General features: G+C 43.5%; 12 non-coding genes across 12 annotated transcripts; all 12 read left to right on the top strand.

Annotated features, from left to right (window-relative positions):
• The first annotated feature begins 605 nt into the window (after positions 1-605).
• On the top strand, positions 606-687 carry trnal-aag (transfer RNA leucine (anticodon AAG)). The gene has a single exon. It is a non-coding gene; the product is annotated as a tRNA-Leu (tRNA).
• A 684-nt stretch (positions 688-1,371) lies between these two features.
• trnal-aag (transfer RNA leucine (anticodon AAG)) lies at positions 1,372-1,453 on the top strand. Its single transcript has one exon. It is a non-coding gene; the product is annotated as a tRNA-Leu (tRNA).
• Positions 1,454-4,456: 3,003 nt separating this feature from the next.
• trnal-uag (transfer RNA leucine (anticodon UAG)) lies at positions 4,457-4,538 on the top strand. The gene has a single exon. It is a non-coding gene; the product is annotated as a tRNA-Leu (tRNA).
• Positions 4,539-4,958: 420 nt separating this feature from the next.
• On the top strand, positions 4,959-5,040 carry trnal-aag (transfer RNA leucine (anticodon AAG)). Its single transcript has one exon. It is a non-coding gene; the product is annotated as a tRNA-Leu (tRNA).
• A 694-nt stretch (positions 5,041-5,734) lies between these two features.
• trnal-aag (transfer RNA leucine (anticodon AAG)) lies at positions 5,735-5,816 on the top strand. Its single transcript has one exon. It is a non-coding gene; the product is annotated as a tRNA-Leu (tRNA).
• Positions 5,817-6,510: 694 nt separating this feature from the next.
• Positions 6,511-6,592, top strand: trnal-aag (transfer RNA leucine (anticodon AAG)). Its single transcript has one exon. It is a non-coding gene; the product is annotated as a tRNA-Leu (tRNA).
• A 692-nt stretch (positions 6,593-7,284) lies between these two features.
• trnal-aag (transfer RNA leucine (anticodon AAG)) lies at positions 7,285-7,366 on the top strand. The gene has a single exon. It is a non-coding gene; the product is annotated as a tRNA-Leu (tRNA).
• Positions 7,367-8,058: 692 nt separating this feature from the next.
• On the top strand, positions 8,059-8,140 carry trnal-aag (transfer RNA leucine (anticodon AAG)). Its single transcript has one exon. It is a non-coding gene; the product is annotated as a tRNA-Leu (tRNA).
• Positions 8,141-13,451: 5,311 nt separating this feature from the next.
• On the top strand, positions 13,452-13,533 carry trnal-aag (transfer RNA leucine (anticodon AAG)). The gene has a single exon. It is a non-coding gene; the product is annotated as a tRNA-Leu (tRNA).
• Positions 13,534-14,994: 1,461 nt separating this feature from the next.
• On the top strand, positions 14,995-15,076 carry trnal-aag (transfer RNA leucine (anticodon AAG)). Its single transcript has one exon. It is a non-coding gene; the product is annotated as a tRNA-Leu (tRNA).
• A 692-nt stretch (positions 15,077-15,768) lies between these two features.
• trnal-aag (transfer RNA leucine (anticodon AAG)) lies at positions 15,769-15,850 on the top strand. Its single transcript has one exon. It is a non-coding gene; the product is annotated as a tRNA-Leu (tRNA).
• A 694-nt stretch (positions 15,851-16,544) lies between these two features.
• On the top strand, positions 16,545-16,626 carry trnal-aag (transfer RNA leucine (anticodon AAG)). The gene has a single exon. It is a non-coding gene; the product is annotated as a tRNA-Leu (tRNA).
• The last annotated feature ends 25 nt before the right edge of the window (positions 16,627-16,651 follow it).

Here is a 16,651-nt window from a genome sequence, read left to right as displayed (position 1 = left end):
CTATGTAGCATAAGTAATGTCCAATGAAGCATGCAGGAGGTAGTTTCTCTCCAGTCTCGTTTTCAAACAAGGTAACACTGTGCACCTTCCGATTGAGGAACATTGCTTCACATTTGCCAATATTTTCCTCCATGTCCAGTTAACGTAACTGATAACCAAACCCAAGAAACCATAGACTGTCTTCATCTGAAACTGGTTCAGTGTATAAGAAAAGAGTGGCGCAGCGGAAGCGTGCTGGGCCCATAACCCAGAGGTCGATGGATCGAAACCATCCTCTGCTAAAGGAATCCTTTATCCACTCCCATGTTATCTGTTATGTTTCCCTTTCCTTCTGAACATGAACTCACCACCTGCTGAAAGTGACTTGCTTTGGCTTTTGAAGTTGAAAATGTGACAGAATAGACCCAAGAGTTGAAGCCCTTAACTTGGCTGATAGTTTTGTGGTCTTTTGACCTTGAGTAATTGCTTTATACCCCCACAGGGTATGTGTTTGAAGTTTTGAATGTTCTTCCGTATGTGTCTTCGATTTGATTGTCCAATTGTCATCAAAGTGGAATATACATCGGAACGCCTCCGGTTCGTTTTGGTAAAAACTAGTTCCTAACGGTAGTGTGGCCGAGTGGTCAAAGGCGCTGGATTAAGGCTCCAGTCTCTTAGGTGGCGTGGGTTCAAATCCCACCACTGCCAAAAGACTACAGTTGAATGTATTGGCTACTTGCAGCTGATCTACTATAAGAAGATCTCTTGTTGATCGCAACAGCCAGCTAAGCTCTGCAGCATTAGGAATGTCCAATGAAGCGTGCAGGAGGTACTTTGTCTCCAGTCTCGTTTTCAAACAAGGTAACACTGTGCACCTTCCCATTGAGGCACATTGCTTCACATTTGCCAATCTTTTCCTCCAAGTCCAGTTGATTTAACTGATAAGCAAACCCAAGAAACCATAGACTGTGTTCATCTGAAACTGGTTCAGTGTATAAGAGCAGAGTGGCGCAGCGGAAGCGTGCTGGGCCCATAACCCAGAGGTCGATGGATCGAAACCATCCTCTGCTAAAACAATCCTTTATCCACTCCCATGTTATCTGTTATGTTTCCCTTTCCTTCTGAACATGAACTCACCTCCTGCTGAAAGTGACTTGCTTTGGTTTTGAAATTGAAAATTTGACAGAATAGACCCAACAGTTGAAGCCCTTAACTTGGCTGATAGTTTTGTGGTCTTTTGATCTTGAGTAATTGCTTTATACCCCCACTGGCTATGTGTTTGAAGTTTTGAATGTTCTTTCGTATGTGTCTTCGATTCAATTGTCCAATTGTCTTCAAAGTGGAACATACATCTGAACGCCTCCGGTTCGTTTTGGTAAAGTAGTTCCTAACGGTAGTGTGGCCGAGAGGTCAAAGGCGCTGGATTAAGGCTCCAGTCTCTTAGGAGGCGTGGGTTCAAATCCCACCACTGCCAAAAGACTGTCAGTTGAATGTATTGGCTACTTGCAGCTGATCTACTATAAGAAGATATCTTGTTGTTCAAAACTGCCACAGCCAGCTAAGCTCTGTAGCATAAGGAATGTCCAATGAAGCGTGCAGGAGGTAGTTTCACTCCAGTCTCGTTTTCAAACAAGGTAACACTGTGCACCTTCCCATTGAGGCACATTGCTTCACATTTGCCAATCTTTTCCTCCAAGTCCAGTTGATTTAACTGATAAGCAAACCCAAGAAACCATAGACTGTGTTCATCTGAAACTGGTTCAGTGTATAAGAGCAGAGTGGCGCAGCATAAGCGTGCTGGGCCCATAACCCAGAGGTCGATGGATCGAAACCATCCTCTGCTAAAACAATCCTTTATCCACTTCCATGTTATCTGTTATGTTTCCCTTTCCTTCTGAACATGAACTCACCTACTGCTGAAAGTGACTTGCTTTGGCTTTTGAAATTGAAAATTTGACAGAATAGACCCAAGAGTTGAAGCCCTTAACTTGGCTGATAGTTTTGTGGTCTTTGGACCTTGAGTTATTGCTTTATACCCCCACAGGGTATGTGTTTGAAGTTTTGAATGTTCTTCCATATGTGTCTTCGATTTGATTGTCCAATTGTCATCAAAGTGGAATATACATCTGAACGCCTCCGGTTCGTTTTGGTAAAGTAGTTCATAACGGTAGTGTGGCCGAGTGGTCAAAGGCGCTGGATTAAGGCTCCAGTCTCTTAGGAGGCGTGTGTTCAAATCCCTAAAACTGCCAAAAGACTGTCAGTTGAATGTATTGGCTACTTGCAGCTGATCTACTATAAGAAGATCTCTTGTTGTTCAAAACTGCCACAGCCAGCTAAGCTCTGTAGCATAAGGAATGTCCAATGAAGCGTGCAGGAGGTAGTTTCTCTCCAGTCTCGTTTTCAAACAAGGTAACACTGTGCACCTTCCCATTGCTTCACATTTGCCAATCTTTAACTCCAAGTCCAGTTGATTTAACTGATAAGCAAACCCAAGAAACCATAGACTGTGTTCATCTGAAACTGGTTCAGTGTATAAGAGCAGAGTGGCGCAGCGGAAGCGTGCTGGGCCCATAATCCAGAGGTCGATGGATCGAAACCATCCTCTGCTAAAACAATCCTTTATCCACTCCCATGTTATCTGTTATGTTTCCCTTTCCTTCTGAACATGAACTCACCTCCTGCTGAAAGTGACTTGCTTTGGCTTTTGAAATTGAAAATTTGACAGAATAGACCCAACAGTTGAAGCCCTTAACTTGGCTGATAGTTTTGTGGTCTTTTCATCTTGAGTAATTGCTTTATACCCCCACTGGCTATGTGTTTGAAGTTTTGAATGTTCTTTCGTATGTGTCTTCGATTCGATTGTCCAATTGTCTTCAAAGTGGAACATACATCTGAACGCCTCAGGTTCGTTTAGGTAAAAACTAGTTCCTAACGGTAGTGTGGCCGAGTGGTCAAAGGTGCTGGATTAAGGCTCCAGTCTCTTAGGAGGCGTGGGTTCAAATCTCACCACTGCCAAAAGACTGTCAGTTGAATGTATTGGCTACTTGCAGCTGATCTACTATAAGAAGATCTCTTGTTATTCAAAACTGCAACAGCCAGCTAAGCTATGTAGCATAAGTAATGTCCAATGAAGCATGCAGGAGGTAGTTTCTCTCCAGTCTCGTTTTCAAACAAGGTAACACTGTGCACCTTCCGATTGAGGAACATTGCTTCACATTTGCCAATATTTTCCTCCATGTCCAGTTAACGTAACTGATAACCAAACCCAAGAAACCATAGACTGTCTTCATCTGAAACTGGTTCAGTGTATAAGAGCAGAGTGGCGCAGCGGAAGCATGCTGGGCCCATAACCCAGAGGTCGATGGATCGAAACCATCCTCTGCTAAAGGAATGCTTTATCCACTCCCATGTTATCTGTTATGTTTCCCTTTCCTTCTGAACATGAACTCACCACCTGCTGAAAGTGACTTGCTTTGGCTTTTGAAGTTGAAAATGTGACAGAATAGACCCAAGAGTTGAAGCCCTTAACTTGGCTGATAGTTTTGTGGTCTTTTGACCTTGAGTAATTGCTTTATACCCCCACAGGGTATGTGTTTGAAGTTTTGAATGTTCTTCCGTATGTGTCTTCGATTTGATTGTCCAATTGTCATCAAAGTGGAATATACATCGGAACGCCTCCGGTTCGTTTGGTTAAAACTAGTTCCTAACGGTAGTGTGGCCAAGTGGTCAAAGGTGCTGGATTAAGGCTCCAGTCTCTTAGGTGGCGTGGGTTCAAATCCCACCACTGCCAAAAGACTACAGTTGAATGTATTGGCTACTTGCAGCTGATCTACTATAAGAAGATCTCTTGTTGATCGCAACAGCCAGCTAAGCTCTGCAGCATTAGGAATGTCCAATGAAGCGTGCAGGAGGTACTTTGTCTCCAGTCTCGTTTTGAAACAAGGTAACACAGTGCACCTTCCCATTGAGGCACATTGCTTCACATTTGCCAATCTTTTCCTCCAAGTCCAGTTGATTTAACTGATAAGCAAACCCAAGAAACCATAGACTGTGTTCATCTGAAACTGGTTCAGTGTATAAGAGCAGAGTGGCGCAGCGGAAGCGTGCTGGGCCCATAACCCAGAGGTCGATGGATCGAAACCATCCTCTGCTAAAGGAATCCTTTATCCACTCCCATGTTATCTGTTATGTTTCCCTTTCCTTCTGAACATGAACTCACCACCTGCTGAAAGTGACTTGCTTTGGCTTTTGAAGTTGAAAATGTGAAAGAATAGACCCAAGAGTTAAAGCCCTTAACTTGGCTGATAGTTTAGTGGTCTTTTGACCTTGAGTAATTGCTTTATACCCCCGCAGGGTATGTGTTTGAAGTTTCGAATGTTCTTCCGTATGTGTCTTCGATTTGATTGTCCAATTGTCATCAAAGTGGAATATACATCTGAACACCTCTGGTTCGTTTTGGTAAAAACTAGTTCCTAACGGTAGTGTGGCCGAGTGGTCAAAGGCGCTGGATTTAGGCTCCAGTCTCTCAGGAGGCGTGGGTTCAAATCCCACCACTGCCAAAAGACTGTCCGATTAATGTATTGGCTACTTGCTGCTGATCTACTATAAGAAGATCTCTTGTTGTTCAAAACTATACCAAGAAGCTAAGCTCTGTAGCATAAGGAATGTCCAATGAAACGTGTGTCTGTTATGTTTCCCTTTCCTTCTGAACATGAACTCACCACCTGCTGAAAGTGACTTGCTTTGGCTTTTGAAGTTGAAAATGTGACAGAATAGACCCAAGAGTTGAAGCCCTTAACTTGGCTGATAGTTTTGTGGTCTTTTGATCTTGAGTAATTGCTTTATACCCCCACTGGCTATGTGTTTGAAGTGTTGAATGTTCTTCCGTATGTGTCTTCGATTTGATTGTCTAATTGTCATCAAAGTGGAATATACATCTGAACGCCTCCGGTTCGTTTAGGTAAGAACTAGTTCCTAACGGTAGTGTGGCCGAGTGGTCAAAGGTGCTGGATTAAGGCTCCAGTCTCTAAGGAGGCGTGGGTTCAAATCCCACCACTGCCAAAAGACTGTCAATTGAATGTATTGGCTACTTGCAGCTGATGTACTATAATAGGATCTCTTGTTATTCAAAACTGCAACAGCCAGCTAAGCTATGTAGCATAAGCAATGTCCAATGAAGCGTGCAGGAGGTAGTTTCTCTCCAGTCTCGTTTTCAAACAAGGTAACACTGTGCACCTTCCCATTTAGGCACATTGCTTCACATTTGCCAATCTTTAACTCCAAGTCCAGTTGATTTAACTGATAAGCAAACCCAAGAAACCATAGACTGTGTTCATCTGAAACTGGTTCAGTGTATAAGAGCAGAGTGGCGCAGCGGAAGCGTGCTGGGCCCATAACCCAGAGGTCGATGGATCGAAACCATCCTCTGCTAAAACAAGCCTTTATCCACTCCCATGTTATCTGTTATGTTTCCCTTTCCTTCTGAACATGAACTCACCTCCTGCTGAAAGTGACTTGCTTTGGCTTTTGAAATTGAAAATTTGACAGAATAGACTCAACAGTTGAAGCCGTTAACTTGGCTAGTAGTTTTGTGGTCTTTTGATCTTGAGTAATTGCTTTATACCCCCACTGGCTTTGTGTTTGAAGTTTTGAATGTTCTTCCGTATGTGTCTTCGATTTGATTGTCCAATTGTCTTCAAAGTGGAACATACATCTGAACGCCTCCGGTTCGTTTTGGTAAAAACTAGTTCCGAACGATAGTGTGGCCGAGTGGTCAAAGGCGCTGGATTAAGGCTCCAGTCTCTTAGGAGGCGTGGGTTCAAATCCCACCACTGCCAAAAGACTGTCAGTTGAATGTATTGGCTACTTGCAGCTGATCTACTATAAGAAGATATTTTGTTGTTCAAAACTATAACAAGAAGCTAAGCTCTGTAGCATAAGGAATTTCCAATGATTCGTGCAGGAGGTAGTTTCTCTCCAGTCTCGTTTTCAAACAAGGTAACACTGTGCACCTTCCGATTGAGGAACATTGCTTCACATTTGCCAATATTTTCCTCCATGTCCAGTTAATGTAACTGATAACCAAACCCAAGAAACCATAGACTGTCTTCATCTGAAACTGGTTCAGTGTATAAGAGCAGAGTGGCGCAGCGGAAGCGTGCTGGGCCCATAACCCAGAGGTCGATGGATCGAAACCATCCTCTGCTAAAGGAATCCTTTATCCACTCCCATGTTATCTGTTATGTTTCCCTTTCCTTCTGAACATGAACTCACCACCTGCTGAAAGTGACTTGCTTTGGCTTTTGAAGTTGAAAATGTGACAGAATAGACCCAAGAGTTGAAGCCCTTAACTTGGCTGATAGTTTTGTGGTCTTTTGACCTTGAGTAATTGCTTTATACCCCCACAGGGTATGTGTTTGAAGTTTTGAATGTTCTTCCGTATGTGTCTTCGATTTGATTGTCCAATTGTCATCAAAGTGGAATATACATCGGAACGCCTCCGGTTCGTTTTGGTAAAAACTAGTTCCTAACGGTAGTGTGGCCGAGTGGTCAAAGGCGCTGGATTAAGGCTCCAGTCTCTTAGGAGGCGTGGGTTCAAATCCCACCACTGCCAAAAGACTGTCAGTTGAATGTATAGGCTACTTGCAGCTGATCTACTATAAGAAGATATCTTGTTGTTCAAAACTATAACAAGAAGCTAAGCTCTGTAGCATAAGGAATTTCCAATGATTCGTGCAGGAGGTAGTTTCTCTCCAGTCTCGTTTTCAAACAAGGTAACACTGTGCACCTTCCCATTGAGGCACATTGCTTCACATTTGCCAATCTTTTCCTCCAAGTCCAGTTGATTTAACTGATAAGCAAACCCAAGAAACCATAGACTGTGTTCATCTGAAACTGGTTCAGTGTATAAGAGCAGAGTGGCGCAGCGGAAGCGTGCTGGGCCCATAACCCAGAGGTCGATGGATCGAAACCATCCTCTGCTAAAACAATCCTTTATCCACTCCCATGTTATCTGTTATGTTTCCCTTTCCTTCTGAACATGAACTCACCACCTGCTGAAAGTGACTTGCTTTGGCTTTTGAAGTTTAAAATTTGACAGAATAGACCCAACCGTAGAAGCCCTTAACTTGGCTGATAGTTTTGTGGTCTTTTGACCTTGAGTAATTGCTTTATACCCCCACTGGCTATGTGTTTGAAGTTTTGAATGTTCTTTCGTATGTGTCTTCGATTCGATTGTCCAATTGTCTTCAAAGTGGAACATACATCTGAACGCCTCCGGTTCGTTTTGGTAAAGATGTTCCTAACGGTAGTGTGGCCGAGAGGTCAAAGGCGCTGGATTAAGGCTCCAGTCTCTTAGGAGGCGTGGGTTCAAATCCCACCACTGCCAAAAGACTGTCAGTTGAATGTATTGGCTACTTGCAGCTGATCTACTATAAGAAGATATCTTGTTGTTCAAAACTGCCACAGCCAGCTAAGCTCTGTAGCATAAGGAATGTCCAATGAAGCGTGCAGGAGGTAGTTTCACTCCAGTCTCGTTTTCAAACAAGGTAACACTGTGCACCTTCCCATTGAGGCACATTGCTTCACATTTGCCAATCTTTTCCTCTAAGTCCAGTTGATTTAACTGATAAGCAAACCCAAGAAACCATAGACTGTGTTCATCTGAAACTGGTTCAGTGTATAAGAGCAGAGTGGCGCAGCATAAGCGTGCTGGGCCCATAACCCAGAGGTCGATGGATCGAAACCATCCTCTGCTAAAGGAATCCTTTATCCACTCCCATGTTATCTGTTATGTTTCCCTTTCCTTCTGAACATGAACTCACCACCTGCTGAAAGTGACTTGCTTTGGCTTTTGAAGTTGAAAATGTGACAGAATAGACCCAAGAGTTGAAGCCCTTAACTTGGCTGATAGTTTTGTGGTCTTTGGACCTTGAGTAATTGCTTTATACCCCCACAGGGTATGTGTTTGAAGTTTTGAATGTTCTTCCGTATGTGTCTTCGATTTGATTGTCCAATTGTCATCAAAGTGGAATATACATCTGAACGCCTCCGGTTCGTTTTGGTAAAGTAGTTCCTAACGGTAGTGTGGCCGAGTGGTCAAAGGCGCTGGATTAAGGCTCCAGTCTCTTAGGAGGCGTGGGTTCAAATCCCACCACTGCCAAAAGACTGTCAGTTGAATGTATTGGCTACTTGCAGCTGATCTACTATAAGAAGATATCTTGTTGTTCAAAACTGCCACAGCCAGCTAAGCTCTGTAGCATAAGGAATGTCCAATGAAGCGTGCAGGAGGTAGTTTCTCTCCAGTCTTGTTTTCAAACAAGGTAACACTGTGCACCTTCCATTGAGGCACATTGCTTCACATTTGCCAATCTTTTCCTCCAAGTCCAGTTGATTTAACTGATAAGCAAACCCAAGAAACCATAGACTGTGTTCATCTGAAACTGGTTCAGTGTATAAGAGCAGAGTGGCGCAGCATAAGCGTGCTGGGCCCATAACCCAGAGGTCGATGGATCGAAACCATCCTCTGCTAAAACAATCCTTTATCCACTTCCATGTTATCTGTTATGTTTCCCTTTCCTTCTGAACATGAACTCACCTACTGCTGAAAGTGACTTGCTTTGGCTTTTGAAATTGAAAATTTGACAGAATAGACCCAAGAGTTGAAGCCCTTAACTTGGCTGATAGTTTTGTGGTCTTTGGACCTTGAGTAATTGCTTTATACCCCCACAGGGTATGTGTTTGAAGTTTTGAATGTTCTTCCATATGTGTCTTCGATTTGATTGTCCAATTGTCATCAAAGTGGAATATACATCTGAACGCCTCCGGTTCGTTTTGGTAAAGTAGTTCATAACGGTAGAGTGGCCGAGTGGTCAAAGGCGCTGGATTAAGGCTCCAGTCTCTTAGGAGGCGTGTGTTCAAATCCCACCACTGCCAAAAGACTGTCAGTTGAATGTATTGGCTACTTGCAGCTGATCTACTATAAGAAGATCTCTTGTTGTTCAAAACTGCCACAGCCAGCTAAGCTCTGTAGCATAAGGAATGTCCAATGAAGCGTGCAGGAGGTAGTTTCTCTCCAGTCTCGTTTTCAAACAAGGTAACACTGTGCACCTTCCCATTGCTTCACATTTGCCAATCTTTAACTCCAAGTCCAGTTGATTTAACTGATAAGCAAACCCAAGAAACCATAGACTGTGTTCATCTGAAACTGGTTCAGTGTATAAGAGCAGAGTGGCGCAGCGGAAGCGTGCTGGGCCCATAATCCAGAGGTCGATGGATCGAAACCATCCTCTGCTAAAACAATCCTTTATCCACTCCCATGTTATCTGTTATGTTTCCCTTTCCTTCTGAACATGAACTCACCTCCTGCTGAAAGTGACTTGCTTTGGCTTTTGAAATTGAAAATTTGACAGAATAGACCCAACAGTTGAAGCCCTTAACTTGGCTGATAGTTTTGTGGTCTTTGGACCTTGAGTAATTGCTTTATACCCCCACAGGGTATGTGTTTGAAGTTTTGAATGTTCTTCCATATGTGTCTTCGATTTGATTGTCCAATTGTCATCAAAGTGGAATATACATCTGAACGCCTCCGGTTCGTTTTGGTAAAGTAGTTCATAACGGTAGAGTGGCCGAGTGGTCAAAGGCGCTGGATTAAGGCTCCAGTCTCTTAGGAGGCGTGTGTTCAAATCCCACCACTGCCAAAAGACTGTCAGTTGAATGTATTGGCTACTTGCAGCTGATCTACTATAAGAAGATCTCTTGTTGTTCAAAACTGCCACAGCCAGCTAAGCTCTGTAGCATAAGGAATGTCCAATGAAGCGTGCAGGAGGTAGTTTCTCTCCAGTCTCGTTTTCAAACAAGGTAACACTGTGCACCTTCCCATTGCTTCACATTTGCCAATCTTTAACTCCAAGTCCAGTTGATTTAACTGATAAGCAAACCCAAGAAACCATAGACTGTGTTCATCTGAAACTGGTTCAGTGTATAAGAGCAGAGTGGCGCAGCGGAAGCGTGCTGGGCCCATAATCCAGAGGTCGATGGATCGAAACCATTCTCTGCTAAAACAATCCTTTATCCACTCCCATGTTATCTGTTATGTTTCCCTTTCCTTCTGAACATGAACTCACCTCCTGCTGAAAGTGACTTGCTTTGGCTTTTGAAATTGAAAATTTGACAGAATAGACCCAACAGTTGAAGCCCTTAACTTGGCTGATAGTTTTGTGGTCTTTTGATCTTGAGTAATTGCTTTATACCCCCACTGGCTATGTGTTTGAAGTTTTGAATGTTCTTTCGTATGTGTCTTCGATTCGATTGTCCAATTGTCTTCAAAGTGGAACATACATCTGAACGCCTCAGGTTCGTTTAGGTAAAAACTAGTTCCTAACGGTAGTGTGGCCGAGTGGTCAAAGGTGCTGGATTAAGGCTCCAGTCTCTTAGGAGGCGTGGGTTCAAATCTCACCACTGCCAAAAGACTGTCAGTTGAATGTATTGGCTACTTGCAGCTGATCTACTATAAGAAGATCTCTTGTTATTCAAAACTGCAACAGCCAGCTAAGCTATGTAGCATAAGTAATGTCCAATGAAGCATGCAGGAGGTAGTTTCTCTCCAGTCTCGTTTTCAAACAAGGTAACACTGTGCACCTTCCGATTGAGGAACATTGCTTCACATTTGCCAATATTTTCCTCCATGTCCAGTTAACGTAACTGATAACCAAACCCAAGAAACCATAGACTGTCTTCATCTGAAACTGGTTCAGTGTATAAGAGCAGAGTGGCGCAGCGGAAGCATGCTGGGCCCATAACCCAGAGGTCGATGGATCGAAACCATCCTCTGCTAAAGGAATGCTTTATCCACTCCCATGTTATCTGTTATGTTTCCCTTTCCTTCTGAACATGAACTCACCACCTGCTGAAAGTGACTTGCTTTGGCTTTTGAAGTTGAAAATGTGACAGAATAGACCCAAGAGTTGAAGCCCTTAACTTGGCTGATAGTTTTGTGGTCTTTTGACCTTGAGTAATTGCTTTATACCCCCACAGGGTATGTGTTTGAAGTTTTGAATGTTCTTCCGTATGTGTCTTCGATTTGATTGTCCAATTGTCATCAAAGTGGAATATACATCGGAACGCCTCCGGTTCGTTTTGGTAAAAACTAGTTCCTAACGGTAGTGTGGCCAAGTGGTCAAAGGTGCTGGATTAAGGCTCCAGTCTCTTAGGTGGCGTGGGTTCAAATCCCACCACTGCCAAAAGACTACAGTTGAATGTATTGGCTACTTGCAGCTGATCTACTATAAGAAGATCTCTTGTTGATCGCAACAGCCAGCTAAGCTCTGCAGCATTAGGAATGTCCAATGAAGCGTGCAGGAGGTACTTTGTCTCCAGTCTCGTTTTCAAACAAGGTAACACTGTGCACCTTCCCATTGAGGCACATTGCTTCACATTTGCCAATCTTTTCCTCCAAGTCCAGTTGATTTAACTGATAAGCAAACCCAAGAAACCATAGACTGTGTTCATCTGAAACTGGTTCAGTGTATAAGAGCAGAGTGGCGCAGCGGAAGCGTGCTGGGCCCATAACCCAGAGGTCGATGGATCGAAACCATCCTCTGCTAAAACAATCCTTTATCCACTCCCATGTTATCTGTTATGTTTCCCTTTCCTTCTGAACATGAACTCACCACCTGCTGAAAGTGACTTGCTTTGGCTTTTGAAATTGAAAATGTGACAGAATAGACCCAAGAGTTGAAGCCCTTAACTTGGCTGATAGTTTTGTGGTCTTTTGACCTTGAGTAATTGCTTTATACCCCCGCAGGGTATGTGTTTGAAGTTTCCAATGTTCTTCCGTATGTGTCTTCGATTTGATTGTCCAATTGTCATCAAAGTGGAATATACATCTGAACGCCTCCGGTTTGTTTTGGTAAAAACTAGTTCCCAACGGTAGTGTGGCCGAGTGGTCAAAGGTGCTGGATTAAGGCTCCAGTCTCTTAGGAGGCGTGGGTTCAAATCTCACCACTGCCAAAAGACTGTCAGTTGAATGTATTGGCTACTTGCAGCTGATCTACTATAAGAAGATCTCTTGTTATTCAAAACTGCAACAGCCAGCTAAGCTATGTAGCATAAGTAATGTCCAATGAAGCATGCAGGAGGTAGTTTCTCTCCAGTCTCGTTTTCAAACAAGGTAACACTGTGCACCTTCCGATTGAGGAACATTGCTTCACATTTGCCAATATTTTCCTCCATGTCCAGTTAACGTAACTGATAACCAAACCCAAGAAACCATAGACTGTCTTCATCTGAAACTGGTTCAGTGTATAAGAGCAGAGTGGCGCAGCGGAAGCATGCTGGGCCCATAACCCAGAGGTCGATGGATCGAAACCATCCTCTGCTAAAGGAATGCTTTATCCACTCCCATGTTATCTGTTATGTTTCCCTTTCCTTCTGAACATGAACTCACCACCTGCTGAAAGTGACTTGCTTTGGCTTTTGAAGTTGAAAATGTGACAGAATAGACCCAAGAGTTGAAGCCCTTAACTTGGCTGATAGTTTTGTGGTCTTTTGACCTTGAGTAATTGCTTTATACCCCCACAGGGTATGTGTTTGAAGTTTTGAATGTTCTTCCGTATGTGTCTTCGATTTGATTGTCCAATTGTCATCAAAGTGGAATATACATCGGAACGCCTCCGGTTCGTTTTGGTAAAAACTAGTTCCTAACGGTAGTGTGGCCAAGTGGTCAAAGGTGCTGGATTAAGGCTCCAGTCTCTTAGGTGGCGTGGGTTCAAATCCCACCACTGCCAAAAGACTACAGTTGAATGTATTGGCTACTTGCAGCTGATCTACTATAAGAAGATCTCTTGTTGATCGCAACAGCCAGCTAAGCTCTGCAGCATTAGGAATGTCCAATGAAGCGTGCAGGAGGTACTTTGTCTCCAGTCTCGTTTTCAAACAAGGTAACACTGTGCACCTTCCCATTGAGGCACATTGCTTCACATTTGCCAATCTTTTCCTCCAAGTCCAGTTGATTTAACTGATAAGCAAACCCAAGAAACCATAGACTGTGTTCATCTGAAACTGGTTCAGTGTATAAGAGCAGAGTGGCGCAGCGGAAGCGTGCTGGGCCCATAACCCAGAGGTCGATGGATCGAAACCATCCTCTGCTAAAACAATCCTTTATCCACTCCCATGTTATCTGTTATGTTTCCCTTTCCTTCTGAACATGAACTCACCACCTGCTGAAAGTGACTTGCTTTGGCTTTTGAAATTGAAAATGTGACAGAATAGACCCAAGATTTGAAGCCCTTAACTTGGCTGATAGTTTTGTGGTCTTTTGACCTTGAGTAATTGCTTTATACCCCCGCAGGGTATGTGTTTGAAGTTTCCAATGTTCTTCCGTATGTGTCTTCGATTTGATTGTCCAATTGTCATCAAAGTGGAATATACATCTGAACGCCTCCGGTTTGTTTTGGTAAAAACTAGTTCCCAACGGTAGTGTGGCCGAGTGGTCAAAGGCGCTGGATTAAGGCTCCAGTCTCTTAGGAGGCGTGGGTTCAAATCCCACCACTGCCAAAAGACTGTCAGTTGAATGTATTGGCTACTTGCAGCTGATCTACTATAAGAAGATATTTTGTTGTTCAAAACTATAACAAGAAGCTAAGCTCTGTAGCATAAGGAATTTCCAATGATTCGTGCAGGAGGTAGTTTCTCTCCAGTCTCGTTTTCAAACAAGGTAACACTGTGCACCTTCCGATTGAGGAACATTGCTTCACATTTGCCAATATTTTCCTCCATGTCCAGTTAATGTAACTGATAACCAAACCCAAGAAACCATAGACTGTCTTCATCTGAAACTGGTTTAGTGTATAAGAGCAGAGTGGCGCACCGGAAGCGTGCTGGGCCCATAACCCAGAGGTTGTTGGATCGAAACCATCCTCTGCTAAAGGAATCCTTTATCCACTCCCATGTTATCTGTTATGTTTCCCTTTCCTTCTGAACATGAACTCCCCACCTGCTGAAAGTGACTTGCTTTGGCTTTTGAAGTTGAAAATGTGACAGAATAGACCTAAGAGTTGAAGCCCTTAACTTGGCTGATAGTTTTGTGGTCTTTTGACCTTGAGTAATTGCTTTATACCCCCACTGGCTATGTGTTTGAAGTTTTGAATGTTCTTTCGTATGTGTCTTCGATTCGATTGTCCAATTGTCTTCAAAGTGGAACATACATCTGAACGCCTCCGCTTCGTTTTGGTAAAAACTAGTTCCTAACGGTAGAGTGGCCGAGTGGTCAAGGGTGCTGGATTAAGGCTCCAGTCTCTTAGGAGGCGTGGGTTCAAATCCCACCACTGCCAAAAGACTACTGTTGAATGTATTGGCTACTTGCAGCTGATCTACTATAAGAAGATCTCTTGTTGATCGCAACAGCCAGCTAAGCTCTGCAGCATTAGGAATGTCCAATGAAGCGTGCAGGAGGTACTTTCTCTCCAGTCTCGTTTTCAAACAAGGTAACACTGTGCACCTTCCCATTGAGGCACATTGCTTCACATTTGCCAATCTTTTCCTCCAAGTCCAGTTGATTTAACTGATAAGCAAACCCAAGAAACCATAGACTGTGTTCATCTGAAACTGGTTCAGTGTATAAGAGCAGAGTGGCGCAGCGGAAGCGTGCTGGGCCCATAACCCAGAGGTCGATGGATCGAAACCATCCTCTGCTAAAACAATCCTTTATCCACTCCCATGTTATCTGTTATGTTTCCCTTTCCTTCTGAACATGAACTCACCTCCTGCTGAAAGTGACTTGCTTTGGCTTTTGAAATTGAAAATTTGACAGAATAGACCCAACAGTTGAAGCCCTTAACTTGGCTGATAGTTTTGTGGTCTTTTGATCTTGAGTAATTGCTTTATACCCCCACTGGCTATGTGTTTGAAGTTTTGAATGTTCTTTCGTATGTGTCTTCGATTCGATTGTCCAATTGTCTTCAAAGTGGAACATACATCTGAACGCCTCCGGTTCGTTTTGGTAAAGTAGTTCCTAACGGTAGTGTGGCCGAGAGGTCAAAGGCGCTGGATTAAGGCTCCAGTCTCTTAGGAGGCGTGGGTTCAAATCCCACCACTGCCAAAAGACTGTCAGTTGAATGTATTGGCTACTTGCAGCTGATCTACTATAAGAAGATATCTTGTTGTTCAAAACTGCCACAGCCAGCTAAGCTCTGTAGCATAAGGAATGTCCAATGAAGCGTGCAGGAGGTAGTTTCACTCCAGTCTCGTTTTCAAACAAGGTAACACTGTGCACCTTCCCATTGAGGCACATTGCTTCACATTTGCCAATCTTTTCCTCCAAGTCCAGTTGATTTAACTGATAAGCAAACCCAAGAAACCATAGACTGTGTTCATCTGAAACTGGTTCAGTGTATAAGAGCAGAGTGGCGCAGCATAAGCGTGCTGGGCCCATAACCCAGAGGTCGATGGATCGAAACCATCCTCTGCTAAAACAATCCTTTATCCACTCCCATGTTATCTGTTATGTTTCCCTTTCCTTCTGAACATGAACTAAACTACTGCTGAAAGTGACTTGCTTTGGCTTTTGAAATTGAAAATTTGACAGAATAGACCCAAGAGTTGAAGCCCTTAACTTGGCTGATAGTTTTGTGGTCTTTGGACCTTGAGTAATTGCTTTATACCCCCACAGGGTATGTGTTTGAAGTTTTGAATGTTCTTCCGTATGTGTCTTCGATTTGATTGTCCAATTGTCATCAAAGTGGAATATACATCTGAACGCCTCCGGTTCGTTTTGGTAAAGTAGTTCATAACGGTAGTGTGGCCGAGTGGTCAAAGGCGCTGGATTAAGGCTCCAGTCTCTTAGGAGGCGTGTGTTCAAATCCCACCACTGCCAAAAGACTGTCAGTTGAATGTATTGGCTACTTGCAGCTGATCTACTATAAGAAGATCTCTTGTTGTTCAAAACTGCCACAGCCAGCTAAGCTCTGTAGCATAAGGAATGTCCAATGAAGCGTGCAGGAGGTAGTTTCTCTCCAGTCTCGTTTTCAAACAAGGTAACACTGTGCACCTTCCCATTGAGGCACATTGCTTCACATTTGCCAATCTTTAACTCCAAGTCCAGTTGATTTAACTGATAAGCAAACCCAAGAAACCATAGACTGTGTTCATCTGAAACTGGTTCAGTGTATAAGAGCAGAGTGGCGCAGCGGAAGCGTGCTGGGCCCATAACCCAGAGGTCGATGGATCGAAACCATCCTCTGCTAAAACAATCCTTTATCCACTCCCATGTTATCTGTTATGTTTCCCTTTCCTTCTGAACATGAACTCACCTCCTGCTGAAAGTGACTTGCTTTGGCTTTTGAAATTGAAAATTTGACAGAATAGACCCAACAGTTGAAGCCCTTAACTTGGCTGATAGTTTTGTGGTCTTTTGATCTTGAGTAATTGCTTTATACCCCCACTGGCTATGTGTTTGAAGTTTTGAATGTTCTTTCGTATGTGTCTTCGATTCGATTGTCCAATTGTCTTCAAAGTGGAACATACATCTGAACGCCTCAGGTTCGTTTAGGTAAAAACCAGTTCCTAACGGTAGTGTGGCCGAGTGGTCAAAGGTGCTGGATTAAGGCTCCAGTCTCTTAGGAGGCGTGGGTTCAAATCCCACCACTGTCAGTTGAATGTATTGGCTACTTGCAGC

The sequence above is a fragment of the Limanda limanda genome, chromosome 10 (genome assembly GCF_963576545.1).
Source record: "Limanda limanda chromosome 10, fLimLim1.1, whole genome shotgun sequence".
NCBI classification, from domain to species: Eukaryota; Metazoa; Chordata; class Actinopteri; order Pleuronectiformes; family Pleuronectidae; genus Limanda; species Limanda limanda.
Note: the sequence above shows the minus strand (reverse complement) of the source record. Positions and strands in the feature narration are given on the sequence as shown.